Genomic DNA, 20986 nt, shown 5'->3' with positions numbered 1-20986 from the left:
TGCACACGTCACCATGAATGAATTTCACAAAATTGCAGAAAGAGAGCCACAATATGAAACAGCTTATGTAGAGTTCCAAAACCACACACTTTTTAGGGATACTATGTCAGTCAATTCAATGTCCTGCCAGAGAAATAGAACCAGTATACGTGGTATATATATTTTAAGGAATTGTCTTATGTGATTGTGGGGACTGGCAAGTCTTAAGTCCAGAGGGAAGACCAGCAGGCTGGACACTCTCAGGCAGGAGCTGAAGCAGCAGTCCACAAATGAGGTGTCATCTGAGAAACCTGCAGATGATAACCATTGTTAGAAAATTCCTTCAGAGAAACAAATGATGGATACTGTAGCTTACTGAAGTTGACACATAAAACTCTCCCAGATACATGTCTAGATAGTTAGTGAGACCGTTGAAAAAAGCAAGGAATCATGAACAGGAAATTTAACAGTTTCCTCCATAGAGAGGGAGATAGAAATGAGTAGTGATGGGCACCTGGGGTTTCTACTATATTGATAATATTCAACTTCTTAAGCTGGGTGATAATTATAGGGAGTCTGTTATATTATTCTTTGTAGCTTGTATAGCTGATATAAATTTTTGTGTATGCATGAATGACTTCACAGCGAATTTTAAATGTAATTTTTGTCAAAATACAAAATAATTATCTTCTAAGAATGTAGAGGTCCTCTCAGTATAAGTTAGGGAGTTTGGACTCTTCTGTCCTCATGTATTTTAAACATTGAGGGCTACTGCTAAGATCCAAAACAGAAAAATTAGGAAGAAAAATTTCTAACTTGATTTTTGGTCAATGCTCATGTTTATTAAAAGCGATCAGAAGGCCATTTTTGAGGGGAGAGTGACACAGAGTTACTAATCCTCAAGGCGAATTGCATACAATTGCATAAAGTCCACCTGCTACCTGGACCTCTTCCTCTTTCCTTCCAGGCAAAAGATGAGCCCAGGTGAGAGGGGATTTCATCACCAACTATTTTAAAGTTCATTTTTTTTTGTTGTTTCTTATCTTTTCTGAGGAAGGATGTTGGAAGTTTGAAGGAATAATATACACGAACATTTGGAATGTTTTTGTGCTTAAGCAAGTAAGAACTTGGAGTCTGTGGGCCTTGGATGTTTCCTCACAGTAGAGCGTGAGGAGGCAGAGCTCACTGCAGACTCTGTGACATGCCTGTTCCAGGTGCCAGAATGAGTCCCCTGAGAGCATCCCAAATGGCCTTTCTCCTTTGTCCTCTCACTGCTCTCATCCATTCTTCATAGGATGCCAGTGTAAGTTTTATGGTAATAATAATTTAAAAAAAAACATGTAATATAAATTTTTCCATCTTTACCATTTATTTACTTATTTATTTTACTTTTTAAGTTTATTTTGAGAGACAGAGAAAGCACAAATCGGGGAGGGGCAGAGAGAGAGAGAGGGAAAAAGAGAGAGGCCCAAGCAGGTTCTGCACAGTCGGCATGGAGCCCAGTGAGGGGCTTGAACCCACAAACTGTGAGATCATGACCTGAGCCGAGGTTGGATGCTAAACAACCTGAGCCACCCAAGCACCCCTTAACCAGGTTTTAAATGTACAGTTCAGTGGTGTTAAATATATTCACATTGTTGTGTAACAGCTCTCCATAACTTTTTCATCTTGCAAATTAGAAACTTCCTGTGTAATGAAGAAGTCCCTGTGAATCAGCATTCTACTTTCTGTTTTTATGAAATGGGCCATTCTAGATACTTCATGTAAGTGAAATCATACAGAATTTGCCTTGTTGTGACTGACTTATTTCACTTAGCATAATGTCCTCAGAGTTCATCCGTGTTTGCCTGTGTCAGAATTTCCTTCCTTTTAAGGCTGAGTGCTATTCTATTGCATGTACATTTCGCATTGTGTTCATACATTCATCTGTCCATGGGCATTTGGGTTGCTCCCACCTCTTGTCTATTGTGCATAATGCTGCTGTGAATTTGGAGATGCAAATCTTTCTGCCAGGCCCTGCTTTCAATTCTTTTGGCTATCTGCCCAGAAGTGAGATTGCTGGACCATATGGTAGTTATGTTTTTAATTTTTTGAGGAAACTACCATTTTTCCATAGTGGTTACACCATTTTAAAATCCCACCAACAGTGTAAGAGTAGGCTTTTTAAATATAAATCAGATCATGTCTCTTTCCTCTTGAAATCCTCTATCAGAACTCTAATTTTCTCAGGTTGGGAGCCTAAATAGTTTCTGAGGGCTATATGGTCCTGTGTGGTCTGCCCTACTTTACCTTTTCTGCTTCATATTTCACTACACTTGCCTTTCTTCAGAAAGCTCTGTCAGTCCTACAGCTCACTAAGTTCTTGCCCAGCTCAGACGCTTTCATGGTTGTTCTTCCTTTTCATTTGGAATGTAGCCCACCCAACTCTTTATGTGGGAATTCTGTCATTCTTCAGGATTCAACTCATACATCATCATTTTACAAAGTGTCCACTGACCTCCTCTACTGAATAAGGTTTCTCCTTTGTGCTCTCTTGGAATACTTTCTCATTTCCTTAACAATCTGGAATTGTTTTGTTTATTTGTTAATTTTGTTTTGTCAGTCACTTCTACTAGAAGGGAAGCTCCATAAGAGAAGAAATATTGTCTGTCTTGTTTATTATTGAATCCAAGAAGCTAGTGCCCCTAATAAACCTACAGATTATTCTTTGCTCAAGACTGAACAAGTCTTATCCAAATTAAGGAAGGGGTAGCTATTTTAGGCTAAAGAATGGCATGCTTAATAAGCTTCCCTGGATTTTTAATTTTTCACATCTTGATGAAACCTTTACAAGAAAGAAGAAGAAAACACACACAAAAATGAAAATGTAGCTAAGAATGGAACGGACCAAGACACATACAAAATGAGGCCAGAAGTTGCCCATAGCTTTAAGAGCTAAGTTGTTTCATTTTGTTTTGTTTTGTTTTGTTTTGTTTTACCATGAATAGAGAATGTACACCAACTGACCTCTGTTAACCTTGCCAAGTCTACCAGTTTATGAAAGTCCAAACTATACAGAAGTCTCATCTTTCAGACCCTGTTGTCATGGATGATAAATTTATCAGTTATATTTCAGATTTTGAATTGAACATCTCAGGCAATTTATTCTGCAAAATTCCTTGAAATGTTAGTTGCATGTTGCAAATTTTAAGGGGAGGTGACAAGCTTAGTTACACTGTAGCACATAAATGGTGATCTCCTTTTGGTAATATTTCTGTGGCTCAGAATAAACTTAATTTCTGTCTAAGACAACTGTTTAAGGCTCTGCTCTGTATGAAGTCCTCTGGAGGAAACAATGTAAGAACCTGCCTTCAAGCATTTTAATATCTTCAGATGTTCTGCTCTGTTATCACTCCTCTCTGACTTTGAACCTGCTGTTCCTTTGCCAATACCCTTGCTGTTTCTTTGCCTAATGCTTTCTCATTTTGTAAGATAATCACAGGTGTCCTATTCTTCAGGAAACTATCCCCTTATACCCCCAAAGCCAGATTAAATGTACCTCCATGGGAACCTATGTATAGTATACTTTAATGTGGCATTTCATCAACTCTAAGATGCACTTTTTAATATTTAGCATCTCTAAAATCAAATGTGTCTCATCAGTGACATCCTAGATTGATTAAATTTGTTATTCTCAGTTACTGAAAAGGGAGTTCATGGGAGCTGGGACTGTGGTTCATCTTTCTAAATATTTTCAGTGTCTATTACAGTGCCTCAGTAACTCACTATAAGTGCTTAACAAAAGGACAGAGGGATAGAAAAGCTACAAACTCACTGATGGATGGCTTCATTATGAGAGAAGTGTAAAATGAAGATAAATAGAGGTTATATCTGTTTGGGAAAGATCAGGGGAGACCAGAAAAGTGGACATTTGAACAGAATCTCAAACAAAGAGAATGGTATTTCCCACCCAATAATTCAAGGAGCATCATTCAAGGCAGAAGCAAGAGCACAAACAGGAAAGTGAGAAAGATGAGTGAGACTTCAGAAAAAAAAAGTTGTTTGGCTAATTTTAGTGGAATGCAAATGGGTAAAGAAGTACAGTCAGAGGAATGTAGAGAGAGATTATGAGTGGCATGAATACTATGACAAAGTGTCCATGTTTTGTTCCATAGCACAGAAAAGGACTTCAAAGCGTGAGTGATATGGTGAAGTTGTGCCCAGGGGTGATTGGTTGAATGACTTGACTTGTGGAGAGAATGCAGATAAGAAAAGTAGTTACCACCTTTCCACGCTACCCAGGAAGGGGTCCATATGGTGTTGTTTTGCGTTCACATCATAACTTAAAGGAAAACTTCCACAATGCCTGGACCCTTTTGATGTCCTGCAAATGAAAGAGGAGGATGTCCTCAAATTCCTTGTATCAGGAACTGATTTAGATGGCACCAACCTTGACTTCCGAATGGAGCAGTACAGCTACAAAAGGAAAAGTGATAGTATCTACATCATAAATCTGGAAGAGAACCTGGAGAAGCTGCTGATGTGGCAGCTGCAGCCATTGTCGCCATTCAGAACCTAGCTGATGTCATTGTCATATCATTGAGGAATATTGGCCAGCGAGCTATGCTGAAGTTTGCTGCTGCTACTAGAGCCACTCTTTTTTTTTTTAATTTTTTTTAACGTTTATTTATTTTTGAGACAGAGAGAGACAGAGCACGAACGGGGGAGGGTCAGAGAGAGGGAGACACAGAATCTGAAACAGGCTCCAGGCTCTGAGCTGTCAGCACAGAGCCCGACGCGGGGCTCGAACTCACGGACCGCGAGATAATGACCTGAGCCGAAGTCAGCCACTTAACCGACTGAGCCACCCAGGCGCCCCCAGAGCCACTCTTATTGCTAGCCACTTCTCTCCTGGAACCTTCCCTAACCGGATCCAGGAAGCCTTCTGGTTGCTGAGACTTCTGGTGGTTACTGACCCCAGGACTGACCACCAGCCTCTCACAGAGGCATCTTGTGTTAACCTGCTTACCATCGCTCTGTGTAACACAGACTCTCTTCTGTGCTGTGTAGACATTTCTATCCCTTGCAACAACAAGGGGGCTCACTCAGTGGATCTGATGTGGTGGAGTCTGGCCCAGAAAGTTCTCCACATGTGTGGTACCGTTTCCCATGGGAGGTCATGCTTGATCTCTGCTTCTATGGAGACCCTGAAGAGATTGAAAAGGAAGAGCAGGCTGCTGCTGAAAAGGCTGTGACTGAGGAGGAATTTGAGGGTAAATGGACTACTTTAGTTCGCTGCTATTTAACCTGAAGTTGCAGACTGGTCTGAAGGCTTGCAGCTGCCCTCTGTGCCTATTCAGCATTTCCCTACTGAAGACTGGAATGCTCAGTCTGCCAGTGAAGACTGGTCTGAGGCCCTCATTGCTCAGGCCACTGAATCAGTAGGAGCAACCACTGAGTGGTCTTAAGCTGCTCTTCTGCAGAGGCAAACAAAAGGGAAATGAGGTTGACAGAAAGTAAAGTTTCTAAAAGTTGAAAAAAAAAAAACAAAACTAGTTCCTAGGTGGCTATCGCTTATTTAACAAATGTTTATTCAGCACCTACGTAGGTATTACAGCAGTCAATAAGATTTAGTCATATTTATTGAATCTAAAAAGGTGAACCGTCAAACAAACAGGCAAAAATTATAAAATAAAAAGTACTTTGTGTGTGCACAGGTTGCTATCAGTCCTGACCCTAGTCGGGTTGGACACAGGTGTCAGGGAAGTGGATCAATCAAAGAGGCTTCTGGGAGAAGGTATCATCTTAACTGAGCCCTGAAGGAAGAGATGGCAAAGATATCTGGAAAGTAGCAAGTACAAAGTCCCAGTGGTTATATATTACTCTTACTCTGAATTACAAATAATTCAAATGGAATGCTAAGTTGGTGGGGTGGGGGGAAATGGAGAACAGGGAAAGGAAGGTTGCTGTGTTGAGGTGGGGAGAGTCAAGAATGTAGTTGGAAAGGGAAATAAGAGGAAAGTGTAACATTCTGGGGAGAGGAAACAAGGGCCTGATGGGGAAAGGGCAATGGAGATGGAAAGAACAAAAGTCCTTGCTGAAGCAGAATCCATTTAACTTACATTAGACTCATTCATTTGGCAAAATGTAGTAAATCCCTGAGACTTGCCATAGGGGTACTGAGATGACTACAATTATTGGATCACTGCCTTCATCAAAGAACTTGCAGTCTAATGTGAAGTCATTTTGGCTTTGACTCTGATGTTAGGTGTCATGTTCTGTTAATTGGATTAGGTTGATCTTACTCTGGAAGTCATGAGAAGAGAAAGATGCTGGAGGATCATCTTCTGTGTGTGTTGCGTGTGGATGACCAGGCAAATGGCAATATCATTATTAGGCTATTTCCTTTTATACTTCCAATTGTATTCTATGGCCCACCAAGGATAAAGGGAAACTTGCAGACCCTGACTTATATTTTATTTTTTTAAGAGAAATAGATCATGATTGGGAGAGAGGAGCAGAGGGAGAGAGAGAATCTGAGGCAGGCTCCACGCTTAGTGCAGAGTCCAAGGCAGGGCTTGATTCCACAACCCTGGGAGCATGACCTGAGCCAAAATCAAGAGCTGAATACTCAACTGACTGAGCCACCCAGGCACCCTGCAGAACATGACTTTTAAGCCAAAGAGCCAGAGTATCTACCATTCTCAGTATAAATACCTGATTCAGAGAATAAGAAATGCATAATATCTGAGAGACACTATCGTGAAGGATTAAGGTAAGGGTTATGAGGATAGTGAGGTATGAATCCTAGCTTCTTCACTAGTTGTATCACCAGTTTATTTAATTTTTCTCTAATTTCTTATCTATAAAATGAGGTAAATAAAACAGTAACTAATTCATAAGTTTGCTGTAAGGATTAAATAAATGAATACTTATGAAGCATAGATACTTATGTATGCTACATCATAGGCATCCATTCATCTGAAAGATGACACTATGAGTTCCCAGCAGGGTACCAGGACAAGAAAATGAGAAAACTTTCTAGCTTTTCTTGATTTGGGGCTTACATCTTAAGGTTTAGTAAGCACGCAATAGCATTCTATAATTGTGTGTGTTCAATTGCATATTCAAATACCTAAATTAAGTATAAAAATGGCTTCCCAGGAGAAAATTATATTATCTGGAGATTAAACAACTATAATCAAGCATGTATTATGAAGTGACTTTATCTGAGGAAATAATAATATTTTTATGACAGTATCTGGTTGCCAAATAATCCTCTTTGATTCGAACTTACTGATAATGAGATCAGAGCCATAACTTCTGTCTCGATCCTTCACCTGTTCCATGTTCCAGAGTCACTGAGGCTGGCTCATCATGAGGGGCTCTGGGACAAAGGCAGCTAGATAAGAACAGCTAGATGATTCCAAGCCCATTTGTACCACCCCAGAGATAATTTGGAGTGGTTGCCCACTTGGGCCACCTGACATCCTCCCATGGAGACAACAGCTGTTTGCTGCTGGGTAAATGAAGCATGTTGAGAGGAAAAAAAAAGAAAGAGAGAATTCAGACAAAGAGCTATATTTTAGTGTCATTAGCACTTGCGTCTGTGACTGTTTCTCCCTTCCTGCTGGACAGTGATGGTAATCAGAGGCAGAAGAGACCAGCAACCTTGGCTCAGGAGGAAGCATGGATAAAGAGGGTAAGATGGCCTCACATATGGAAGAGAAACTGAATATTAGAGCAGTAGAGGCAAGACCTTTGCAACTCAGTGTGCATCCTTTGGAGAGTTTGCACTGATCTATATATGATGCTATGATGCTTATATGTAGCATGTAGGAAGCTGGCTGCCTGCAATAGGGGTAAGGCTGAGTTGAATCTATGTATGCATGCGTGTGTGTGTGGTGGCTCTTCTGACAACACTTAGAAAGATGAGTGTTTAACACTGACCCAAGAATAGGAAGAGACTCAGATTTCTTAAGCATCAATCAGTAGTCGGGCCTGCTGCCAAGGCCTTTATGCATATTTTCTCGTCAATTTCTCATAGCAACACTGTTATAAGTATTATTAGCCCAGTTTCGCAAATGAGGATTCTGAGTTTCAGAGAGCTTCTGTACTTGCCTGAAGTCGTGTTGTTGATTAGTGGCGGGAGCAGAATTTAAACTCAGGACAGTAAGGTGCAGGGAATTTGCCTCACTTGACTAGGCATCCCGATGAAATAAACATTTCATCTTTTCCTGGCACCAGGCACACTGAGAACACGCTTCTAGCCTTCAGCTGTAATGACGCTCAGAGAAGTTGGAGCAGTTGCCCAGCTGGCAGATTGAATCAGACAGTGACTGCCCATAAGTTCTTACTGTCCTCTCTTGAATCCAGTGGCAATTATCCCTGCAGATTTACTCAGACTGTATTTGAATTTGTGCTTCAAATGGACAAACTAATTGTCGAGATTGTTCCTAAATCATTGCTGTGATTTCTTGGTAACAAAGCAATTTGACTTCCAACTCTCTTCTTCTGTAGCAAATTCCTCCCTAGCTCCCCCTCCTTCACCTGACAGCTGGCAATCACCCTGCATCCTTCAACCGGCTCTCAAAGTTAACTCAGCTAAACTAGGAGAAACCTTTTCTAGGGCAGGGGAACCTTCCCTCAACACAAAGCTTACAGCCCACTGAACTTTCTTCATTAAGACAAAGCAAATACTTGCTCATGTCTTACGTGTTCTATTTTGTTAATTATTTTTATTCTCAAAATAATTCATAATTCAAAACAGGAAATTCATAATCACCCAGAGGCACCACTGTCAATACAGTGTGTATTCTTCTAGACTTCTTACCTGCCTTGCACACACATTAACATATTTTATTGTGCTTATCAAGGTTAGTACACATGTCTGTGTGTCCAGCTGCTGTCTGGGGGCTAAGACAGCCTTCAGTAAGATTACTTGGGATGGCCTTACTTACGTGCTGCTCTACTCAGTACTGGCCAAGTAGGGGAAAGAAGGGAACTCATTCAGTTCCCTTGTTACACGTCACAGTTTGCCCTCCTCTCAATCCTTACTTGAGAAAGCCATCAGCTAACTAACACTCCTTCCCAGGTGCCTCACACCCCAAATTTTAATGATTCTCCCCAAAATAACCCTACTTCATAACCTGTACTACACATGGACCAGTTTTTCACTTCATTATTGAAAATCTTATATGGTACTTTTCAGTAACCAGATATCCTATAGAATCCCAACAGGTTTCTTGAGCACATGCTACTTCTAGGATGTGCTAGGTGTGTAGATTACCCAAGAGTCCAAGGAACTTAGATCCCCACCAGCTATAGTTCAGTTCAGAAACATTTATTGGTGGAATGTTTGCTGCTGGTGGTACAATAATGGACCAAGAAGTCTTTATGTTGGGGCACCTGGGTGGCTCAGTTAGTTAAGTGTCCGACTTTGGCTCAGATCATGATCTCATGGTTCATGAGTTTGAGCCCCAGCACTCTGTGCTGACAGCTTGGAACCTGGAACCTGCTTCAGATTTTGTGTCTCCCTTTTTCTCTGCTCCTCCCCCACTCATGCTCTGTCTCTCTCAAAAAACAAATATTAAAAAAAAATTAAAAAAGAAGTCTTTATGTTCTCATGAGAAAAAAGGTACATACATGTTTAAAAAAAAAACAAGAAGAAGAAGAAAAAAAAAGAGATTCTCAGTGTGTCAGTCATGAGAGCACAGATAAAGGACACTTGGCTAAACATGGATGTCCAGGGAAAGCATCTGGGAAGAAATCATGTATGAGTTAAGTTTGAAGGCTGCGCAATAACCAGGTGAAACACATTTGGGGATATAATCCTTAAAAATTTTTATAAGTTAAAAAAAAACCTGTTACCATAAAATAATCATAGGTGATATTAGGTGACCACTTACTAGGTCACAGCCTCTCTACTAAGTACATTTAATGCATTGCCTCACTTGGCCTTCTCAAAAATTCTGTGAGGTAAGTAATAGTCTCATTTCATAGATGTGAATATCAAGTCTCACAGAGTTTGATAAGTTGCCCAAGGTCATGTAGTGCATGATGGAACTGGGTATTGATCCAGGCAGTCTCTCCAGAACCTGCACACCTAGCTACTATTCTACAGTTGATGTTTTGGAAAGTTATTCTAATATGATGGCCTATGGAAGGGAAAGATGACAGACATATTTAGCTATAAATGATCATTCACATTTGTTTCCATTTTGCTGACAGCACTGATAGTCTGAAGAGTTCACTCTCAGGGACCACTTTTTTTTTTGATGACCTAGACCTGCAAAGAGCAAAGGACTTGACAGTTCCAGAAAGGAGAGCATTAATATTGGGCAAGTAGCTACCATGTGCCAGGAATACAGTGTCTTATTCAATGTTCATATTTTTCTGTATAGTATACTATAATTCCTAGTTTATAGCTTCAGTCAATCCAGCAATTTGACAAATGTCCCCCATCTAGCAAATGGCATAAGTGAGATTTGAACTTATGTTTCTAATGCCAGAATTCATGCACATTTCACCATATTGGGCTGCCTTTTGGAGTCAGATGGCTAGCTTGATTTGAAACCTGCTTCACCATGTATTTTGCTTTGGAGACTTTCTGATCCTGTTTCCTCGTTTGGTAATCAGAGTGATAATACCGTTGTTTCCCAATTTTTTAAATTTTTTTAATGTTTATTTTATTTTTGAGAGAGGGAGAGAGAGAGCGCGTGAGTTGGGGAGAGGCAAGGAAAGAGAGAGGGGGAGACACAGAATCTGAAGCAGGCTCCGTGCTCCAAGCTGTCAGCACAGAGCCTGAGGCAGGGCTCGAACCCAGAGGAATTATGAGCTGAGCCGAAGTGAGGCGCTCAACCGACTGAGCCACGCAGGCGCCCCTTATTTTCCAATCCTTGAAAATTATTTGGGATAATGTTTCCGAATGTACTTTTGTAAATTACAAGTAGCAATCTCAATGTGTGACATCTTATACAAATTCACTTTACAATTCCACAAATCCATTATTTTCCCAGATCATAGATCTCTGGCCCCATTCTGACTTTCTCAGAGAGCTTAAGTGCTGTCCAATCATACAGTTACCTCTCTTGGGTGAGCCTGGCCTTCTCTAGGTCTCCAGCTTAACTCAGAATTTTAGGAAAGATGGCTTGCATTTCCTATCAAGCTGTATCTCCAGCATCTTCAGTTAACAGATGGAGGGCAGCACTGATCTAGAATAAGTTCCCTCATGATTATTTAAACCATCAGTTCTTTAAAAAGGATCTTAAGATCCGTTAAATATTCATGAAAGGAACTTCTTGGCAGTTCCTCCATTGTAGGTAATTACAGAGGGTTTAAAATATCTGACGTTGCTTGGGAGAACACAAAGCTCTGTCAGCTGCAAGCAGACAGCTGATTTGTAATTTAATTAACATCCTGGCTTGTCCTGTTCTTTGTGGCAAAAAGTGGAAATGTATTTCCTTTCATTTCTGAGTTTTGTTTGAAAAAATTCAAATGGAGCACCTGGGAGAGCTTTTCATCTCTCAGATCTGTCGTGTTACTTACATCCTGTGCCAGGCCTCCAAACATTCCTCTTTCAAGTGTCCTTTGGGCCAGCTGTATTGCTGATTGTGGGTCATTGGTTTTTGTTTGGTTTTGTTTTGGTTTTTTGAAGGTTAACTTCATTTGGGGAAGATCTGGGTGCAATCAGCAATCAGTGAGCTCCAACCCAGTTTTATTAGCTCTGTGAGTAATGGATTTTGAAGAGAGATCTGGCCACAGACTATCTATTCAGTGAATGTTGATTGAGACTTTCTAGGTAGCAGGTGCTGAAGGTCAGCAGTGACCTGACTCCATGGAGGTTTCAGTCCAATAGAGGAGGCAAACATTAAGCAAATGATTGTAGAAATTAAATGTAAAATCAAAATGTGATTTATGAAAAATCAGTACAAGGGTACCCTGAAATCGGGTGAGGCAGATTGGTGTGGTATGGAAAGACAAAGGAAACCAGGACACCTCCTTCTGGAAGTAGACGTGAAAATCATGGCTGGTTGGTCTTGTGCTTCTTTCTCTTGCTGTCCTCCTATCTAATGACCACCTCCCCCCCCAGATTTATCACATACATGTGATTCTAGACAAATGGACTAGGATAGTGCTAGAAAGGATGCAAAGGGGGAAGAGAAACTTCCTGTAGCAAAAATATCATTCAGAGAACTTATTTGAAATTAAAGAAATGAATGTAATTACCAATCTGATCACTACATTAACATTTTTTCTATCTTCTCTCTCTTTCTTTCTTTTTATTCATATTTTCCCTCTAGAGAGGGAGACAGTGAGTTGCAGAGAGGATGAAGTAAGCATGGTAAATGGAGGTGGGTCACAGGTCACAGATAAGCAATCATGAAAAAAGGAAAGTGCTGGAAAGAGAGAAAGCTGGATACATACTGCACAAGTTTCCAATAAATAAAATTCCTAAAATATCAAAGTGTTTAAACCAAATATTTCCCTCAAAATCAGATGGTAACTAGCTGGGCCTGGATGAGCATGCACTGTTACAGGATTCAAACTTAGAGTCTTGAGGGGAAGTGAAGACCCTTTATTTCCATTGTGTTCCTTAATTAAGACCACTTTCTTCACCAGGGTTTTCTCTATTTTCTGAGCTTCATTCACTTTTTTCTTAGGAATCAGTGCTCTTTATAAATTCATTATTTACTTACTTTTCTTACTTATTAAATGCTTCTCCTCAAATAGGTGTTTTTTTTCCCTGCCAAAGTACATTTCTAAAACTAAGAGTCTTCCTTCCAGCAGTGGCATTTAGTCAGCCAGGTCTAGTGGACACATACTATGTGGTTGGTGTTCTGGCTTGACTGTTCTGTGGGAAACAGACATAGATATCAGAGATTCCTACCATCTAAGAAATTAGATCACAGAGAAGGAGATAATACAGAGAATACTATATTTTTAAGTTGATTTATTTATTTTTGAGAGAGAGAAAATGAGCTCAGGGCAAAGAGAGAGAGAGAGAGGATTCCAAGCAGGCTCCACACCGTCAGCATAGAGCCAGATGTGAGGCTCCAACCCAGGAACAGTGAGATCATGACCTGAGCAGAAATCAAGAGTTGGACATTTAACCGACTGAGCCACCCAGACACCCTGTTGTTTATTGATACTGTTAACAGAAGTGGTAGAACTAACAGATTTTGAGTATCTCCTAAGTATCAGACTTTGTGTAAGAAACTACAATCATTGCTTAATTTTGTACTTTTTCATAATGTTGCTATAAGTATTTTTTTTAATGTTTTATTTATTTTTGAGAGAGAGCACAAGCAGGGGAGAGGTAGAGAGAGAGGGGGGCAGAGGATCTGAAGCAAGCTCTTCACAGAAAGCAGCAAGCTGCTGCAGAGCTCGAACTCACGAATGGTGAGATCATGACCTGAGCCGAAGTCAGACGCTGAACCCACTGTGACCCCCAGATGCCCTGTTACTACAAGTCTTAAATGGGATACTCTGTATAACACACGTAGAAAAGTGGTAATGGATAGTGTTCACTAACTGTTCAAGAGCACACACATGTTCTGGCTCTCTGAGTTTGATCTGATTCTCTCTCTCATCAGAACAGTGCCAACTCCTGCTTCAAGGGGGAAGCAGAGCACTTCTTATGCAGAAACAGAGACTGACCCAGATTTTTATTTATGAGACCTTGAAAAATTTGTGACTTCTCCCTCTGCTAACACATAGTGTGCCAGTGTAATGCCACCTTCCAACCTGTGCAGGAGAGCCTCCAGGGATGGATCACGTGCTGTAGGCTCCTGCCTTTGAATTCTGGGTAACTCAGGGTGGTTCGAACTTACATGGGCATGAGCAGAATGTGGTCAGAATTCCTAGCCTTTGTGCATCCACATGAGGGGCTCCGTGGTTGAAGAAATGTGAGCATGATTGCATTCAGGTTCAGCTAGGAGGGCTTTTTGATCAGCACATTACAGTATTGTTCAGATAATTTAGGTTTAGTTCATTGAAAGTCATTTACTGGTCTCTTAGTATGCATTGCCACCAGTGGGGCACTAGAGTTTCAGAAGTGGATATGACTCTATCTGTGCTCAAGAGACACTCAGGGGCTAGTAGGAATGATAGGTACATGGATAGGTCTTTGTAGTATAAAGTTGTTATTTGATGACAGAAATCTGTGCAGAACCCTATGGGAGCATATCTTTTCAACCTTCGCAGTCAGTGAAACCTTCCAAGAGGAGATGACACTCAATATGATCATCAAGAACCTGAAAAAGCTTGCCTGGTGAAGCAGTACATGAGTCAGGGTTTAAGCTTCAGAAGGGGAAAGAGGATAGCATTCCAGAAGTCAGGGACAAAATGAGGTAAGACATGAAGAGCAAATGTCTTCCCTGTCTTGATCTCTTCTTCTGCCTCACTCCCCTTAGAGCTTGGAAAGAAAATATGTTATTTACAAAAGTACTTTTGCTCCAGAGTCCCCTCCAATGGACCAAGCTGAGGAAAGGAAAAAGAAGGCACAGATTTCAAAACGGAGGCCCTCTTTAAATGGCTGTCCTTTTACAGGCAATACAGAAACCTCGAAGGTGCCCAGAATGACATCAGTAACTAATAAAAAAGCCTTGGAATGAGAAATAACTCAGAATTTCCCAGATCATTAGGGATGATTCTGAAATCAGGATGTGACTTTTGCACAGTTGTTTAATCTCCCTGGTTAGATGACTCTTGAAGATTACCTAAAAATTAGATTTCCTGAAGAGAAAGTGGGTCTCTTAAGAGCTTTGAAGAAAAACTTGAGAAGAATATTTATGTTCCCTAGGTCAAAAGCAGACTAACATGTATTTGAATCCTAGTTTGCCACTCTCCAGATATGTAATCATGGAAAAAATGCCTAACTATCCAAGCCTCAGATGAGGAGAATAGTAACACCTATCTCTCAGATGTGAAGATGTATGTAAAACGTAGCATAGTTACTGGCATGTTAGCTAAAACTTCCATTATTGTTGGTTTTAATATTGGCATTAGTGTTAGGATTAGTATTTCTCTTAACATTAGCATTTGTTTTAATATTGGTATTGGTCTTAGTAATACAAAGCAAAAAATTATTTATGCTCTAGCCAAAGTTGAATCTGAGAAGATTCTACTATGCCATATCGGGGTGCTTCCTTTGGACCCTTGCTTTTGACTTAAATATGGCACTTCTCACCAGATCTTGTTCAGTAATCTCTTGTTCAGTCATCTCTTGCATGAAACACTGGAAGAAAATAAATTTAAAAAGGAAAGAGAATATGTGGCTGGCACCAGAAAAAGCATTGTTTAGGTCTCTGGATTGTTCCCTATTGTCTACAGCACATAGCAGTCAGGCTTTCAGCCTTGTTTCTTGCCACACTCTACCTCACATCCCAAGTTCCATCCAAATAGTACTTCAGGCTCACCAGGTGTAGAATGGGGTTTGGTGTGTGCATGGTTTATGGAGGACATTTCTCCTGAAGAAACAAAGGAGTGAGAGAAGCACCAAGAAGTTCTATAAGAATGTAGGTCAGGGTGCAATCAAGCTTCAGATGGATCCCATCAGGTGCTTTAGAGTATACTTGGCACCATAGGGTTTATTTCACTTTGAGGTCTGGAGGTTGGGGATTCCACTATAACTCCCAGGAACATCTAAGTAAGGATGCTTCAGTCACCCAAGAGTGATTATTCTGAGGAGTATGCAGATGTGAGCCTTACTGTGTAAAAGGGACTTCCATGAATTTGAGGGGGTGCAATAACATCTGCCATAATCCATTTCAGGATTTCACTGTTCCCTCAAAACATCATCCTCTTTTGTCACTTATATCCTTTATACATGTTGTTGCCTTTGCTGAGAATAGCTCTTACCTCTGTCATCATTCTGGATCCTGTTTCAAACTGGGAAGCCTTAGAGTTAGTGATGATCCATTTCTGTTTCCACAGAACTCAGCTTATGCTTGTCATTATGACTATGTTACTTAGCTGCACATGTACGTAACTCACTTAATAATTTATGATTTTCTCAAGGTCAAGAACTGTTTCTTATTCAGCTTATATTCTTATCATGTATTACCAAAGGGAATGATGATGAAATAGATATAGAATACTTAAGAATCTGATGTCCTTTAAGATTGTGTCAAGTGAATGATGCATTTTTTTTTTTTGCTTAAACTTGAATTCATAATGTTTTTCAATGAAAGATCTTCCATCTAGCAGCCAAACTAACTTTGTAGCTTAAGAAACTTATACCCATTTCATCCATTTCTTTGTCCTTCATAACTTTATTCAGCAAATACTTATTGAGCATATGCCAGGTGTTTGGCTATGGACTAGAGATATAAGGATAAGCAATACTCAAATGTCCAAGTCCTCAGAGACTCTTTGAGTTCAGAGTTCAGTGTACACACACACACACACACACACACACACACACACACACACACACAAATAGAAGACATACAGCATGATAAAAACTGTGATTGGTAGAGTGTAGGGAGCTATGGGAACACACACAAAATCTCACATTTGCAGTTCACAAAAGCTTTCCAGAAAAGATAATGTCAAATTTGAGGCCTAAAGGATCAATGAATTTTAAAATGAATAACTTTTACTAATTTTAAAATGAAAAACTTTTTGAGCATCATGATTGGTTTCACAGCCTAATTTAAGATCTTATCAGTCTTTAAAATGGGTCTTAAATTTATGAAAATAATTAATTTAAAATAAATTCTTTGTGACATCATGGGAGTTCAACTAAGTTTATTATCTGTGTCTTGATAGTAATTTGTCCAAATAGTTCACTAAAGTGTATTTTTAAAGGATGGGATCTGTACCAAAAATAGTAAGATATCTAGGAATGATACTAAAAAGTTAAAAGACCTGTACTCTGGAAACTATAGACAACTTATGAAAGTTATTGAAGAGGATACAAAGAAATGGAAAAACATCCCATGCTCATGGACTAGAAGAACAAATATTGTTAAAATGTCTATCCTACCCAATGCAATCTACACATTTAATATAATTCCTATCAAAATACCACAAGAATTCTTCACAGAGCCAGATCAAACAATCCTAAATTTTGTGTGGAACCACAAGAGACACTGAACAGCCAAAGCAATCTTGAAAAAGAAAAACAAAACTAGAGGCATCAGGGTTCTGGATTTCAAGCTATATTACAAAGCTGTAGTCATCAAGACAATATGGTATTGGCACAAAAACAGACACATAGATCAATGGAGCAGAAAATAAAACCCAGAAAATGACCCACAACTGTATGCTCAACTCATCTCTAACAAAGCAGAAAAGAATGAATATCTGGTGGAATAAAGTCTCTTCAGGAAATGGTGTTGGGAAAACTGGACAGCAACAGGCAGAAAATGAAACTGGACCACTTTCTTAAACCATACACAAAAATAAATTTAAAATGGATGAAAGACCTAAATGTGAGACAGGAAACCATCAAAATCATAGAGGAAAACACAGGGAGCAACCTCTTTGACTTTGACCACAGCAACTTCTTACTAGACACATCACCAGAGGCAAAGGAAACAAAAACAAACATGACCTGTCAGGACTTCATCAAGATAAAAAGCTTCTGCACAGAAAAGGAAACAACCAACAAAACTGAAAGAGAGCCTAGAGAATGTGAGAAGATACTTGCAAACAACATATCCAAAATTTATAAAGAACTTATCAAACTCAACATCCAAAACACATATAACTCAGTTAAGAAATGGACGGGAAACATGAATAGACATTTTTCCAAAGAAGATATCCAGATGGCTAACAGACACATGAAAAGATGCTCAACATCACTCATCATCAGGGAAATACAAATCAAAACTACAATGAGATAGCACCTCACACCTGTCAGAATGGCTAAAATTAACAACACAAGAAACAACAGGTGTTGGCGAGGATGTGGAAAAAGGGTAACTCTCTCGCACTGTTGGTGGGAATGCAAACTGGTGCAGCCACTCTGGAGAATAGTATGGAGGTTCCTTAAAAAAATAAAAATAGAACTACCCTATGATCCAGTAATTACACTAGCAGCTATTTAACCACAGGACACAAAAATGCAAATTCAAAGGGGTACGTGCACCCCAATGTTTATAGCAGCATAATCAATAATAGGTAAACTATGGAGGGAGCCCACATGTCTATCAACTGATGAGTGATGAAGAAGATGTGGTATATACATACAATGGAATATTACTCAGCCATCAAAAAATATTGTAATTTTAAATGATGTGGATGGAGCTAGAATGTATGATGCTAAGCAAAGTAAGTCAGAGAAAGACAAATATATTATTTCACTCATGTGGAATTTAAGAAGCAAAATAGATGAACAAAGGGGGAAAAAGAGAAGAAAGTGAAACTATCAGATTCTTGATGATGGAGAACAAACTGAGGGTTGATGGAAGGAAGTGGGTGGAAGAAGAGATAGATGATGGTTGTTAAGAAGGGCACTTGTGATGAGCGCTCGGTGTTGCATGTAAGCAATGAATCACTGAATTCTACTTCCGAAACCAATATTGCACTGTATATTAACTAACTAAAATATAAATTAAAACATTTAAAAATTAAAAAAGAATAAAGGATGGGATCTTTCTCTCAACCTGCCAAATCTCACTGTAGGAATTCTTCAGGAACTACAGTAATCATTTTAACTTTGTAAAATTTTACTTCTGGTACTCTTGGATCTTGATCAGAATACAAGTATTTCCTAACTGTTACAAGTGGCATGAAGCTGTTTTCACATATGTGAAATTTTAAAAAGCTTAAACTCTTCAAAAAAAATTTAAAAAAATGGAATTACCATATTATCCACTTCTGGGTATCTATCCCAAAAAATCGAAAGCAGGGTTTCAAAGACAGATTTGTATACCTGTGTTCACAGCAGCATTACTCACAATAGCCAAGTTTGGGAGCAACCAAACTACTCATCTAGAGATGAATGAATAAACAAAATCGGGTATGTATATACAATGGAATATTATTCAGCCTTAAAAAAAGGAAGGAGATCCTGTCACATGCTATAGCATAGATGAACCTTGAGGACATTATGATAAATAAGCCAGTTATAAAAAGACACATACTGTATGATTCTGCTGATGTAAGGTATCTAGAGTAGTAAAATTAATAGAAATAGAAAGTAGATTATGTAGAATTGTGGTTGCCAGGGGCTGGGGGCGGGAGGAAGGGGTGTGGGAAACATGGATATTGCTGTTTAATGACTATAGAGTTTCAGATTTGCAACATGAAAAGTTCTGGAGATTGGTTACACATTAATACAAATATACTTAATATTACTTAACACTTAAACATGGTTGTGATGGAAATTTTTATGTGTATTTTACCAGAATTTTTAAAACAGTATTTAAAAAACTGGAAGTAATGATATGCTTATATTCATTCCACAATCCTGAGGTGGGAGTAACAAGATAAAAGAGTTCAGAAGTAATGGGGACGCTGCTCAGGTAGTGGTGTTAGGAAGTAGCTTATAGGAGAATAAGGAAGCTTGAGCTCTGTCCTATAGGCAGTGGGGACCACTGAATGGGTTTAAAGAGAAAGACTTTGCCAGTTTGCGATTTCAGAAAGTTGCCTGGTGCAGTGTAGAAGATGAATGGGAAAGAGCAATCTCAGTGGCAGTCTGGACAGTCCAGAGGTTCCCCGGATGGGACCTGATAAGAACTTGAATGTGGGCAGTGGTGGTGGTGGCAGATGAGGATGCAGTGGACTCAAGAACTATTTAAGATATAAATTAGGCAGACTCAGCGATTTATCAAATTGGCAGATGAGAGAATGAAAGAGAGGATGGAGTCTGACTGATTCCTACTTTTCTGGTCCAGGTGACTGCATAGATGGTAGTATCTCCCTGAGAGAGAATTGAAGGGGGTGGGGGATATGGAGGGGAAGTGGCCTGAAAGCCTGAGAAACTAAAATGGGCATGTGTATGGCATTATTCCACTCTCATTGAACACATAATTAATCAAGAGCGAATGTTAAACTTTATTTCTGCTTCTGAGGCAAATTGCCTTCCCAAATTACTCACAGGGTTAGAAAAACAGAAGTATGGTAGTTTTCACTTTACAGAAATGTTCTGACATCATTCTGTTCAGTGTTCTTAATGAAGCATTTTCCACTAAGCTGTCAATTCAGTCATCAGGCTTGTGCTTCACATCCTTATGGGAGAGGAGGACAGGCTGATGATAGAAATAGGATTCAGATTCAAATTATTTGGACAGGATCCCGGATCTTAGGCCCACTAGGTAGGTGACCCTACCAGTTTTGATAGTTTATATGTTTCTAGGAATTTGTCCATTTCTTCCAGATTGCCCATTTTATTGGCATATAATTGCTCATAATATTCTCTTCTTATTATTGTATTTCTGCTGTGTTGGCTGTGATGTCTGCTCTTTCATTCTTGATTTTATTTATTTGGGTTCTTTACTTTTTCTTTTTGATCAAACTGGTTTGGGGTGACCAATTTTGTTAATTCTTTCAACAAACCAGCTTCTGGTTTCATTGATCTGTTCTACTGTTTTATTTTGGTTTTGATAGCAAGGATTTCTGCCCTAATCTTTATTATTTCCTGCCTTCTCCTGGTTTTGGGTTTTATTTGCTGTTCTTTTTCTAGCTCTTTAAGGTATAAGGTTAGGTTGTGTATCTGATACCTTTCTTCCGTCTTTAGGAAGGCCTGGATTGCTATATACTTCCCTCTTATGACCACCTTTGCTGCGTGCCAGAGGTTTGGGGCTGTGGTGTTATCATTTTCATTGGCTTCCATGTACTTTTTAATTTCCTCTTTAACTTCTTGGTTAGCCCATTCATTTTTAGTAGGATGTTCTTTAGTCTCCAAGTATTTGTTATCTTTCCAAATTGTTTCTTGTGGTTGATTTCGAGTTTCATAGCATTGTTTTTGAAAATATGCGTGGTATTATCTTGATCTTTTGTACTTGTTGAGGGCTGATTTGTCTCCTAGTATGTGATCTATCCTGGAAAACATTCCATGTTCATTGGAGAAGAATGT

At 39.4% G+C, this 20986-nt stretch overlaps 1 protein-coding gene and 1 pseudogene across 15 annotated transcripts in view; both read left to right on the top strand.

Annotated features, from left to right (window-relative positions):
• Window positions 1-5729, top strand: part of LOC112865053 (small ribosomal subunit protein uS2 pseudogene) — a 112617-nt pseudogene extending 106888 nt beyond the window's left edge.
• The window catches only part of DLG2 (discs large MAGUK scaffold protein 2), a 2060086-nt gene that overhangs the window by 1021750 nt on the left and 1017350 nt on the right, over window positions 1-20986 (top strand). The gene's annotated exons all lie outside the window — the stretch shown is intronic.

The sequence above is a fragment of the Puma concolor genome, chromosome D1 (genome assembly GCF_028749965.1).
Source record: "Puma concolor isolate L17-30 chromosome D1, mPumCon1.1.hap2, whole genome shotgun sequence".
Classification (NCBI taxonomy): Eukaryota; Metazoa; Chordata; class Mammalia; order Carnivora; family Felidae; genus Puma; species Puma concolor.
Note: the sequence above shows the minus strand (reverse complement) of the source record. Positions and strands in the feature narration are given on the sequence as shown.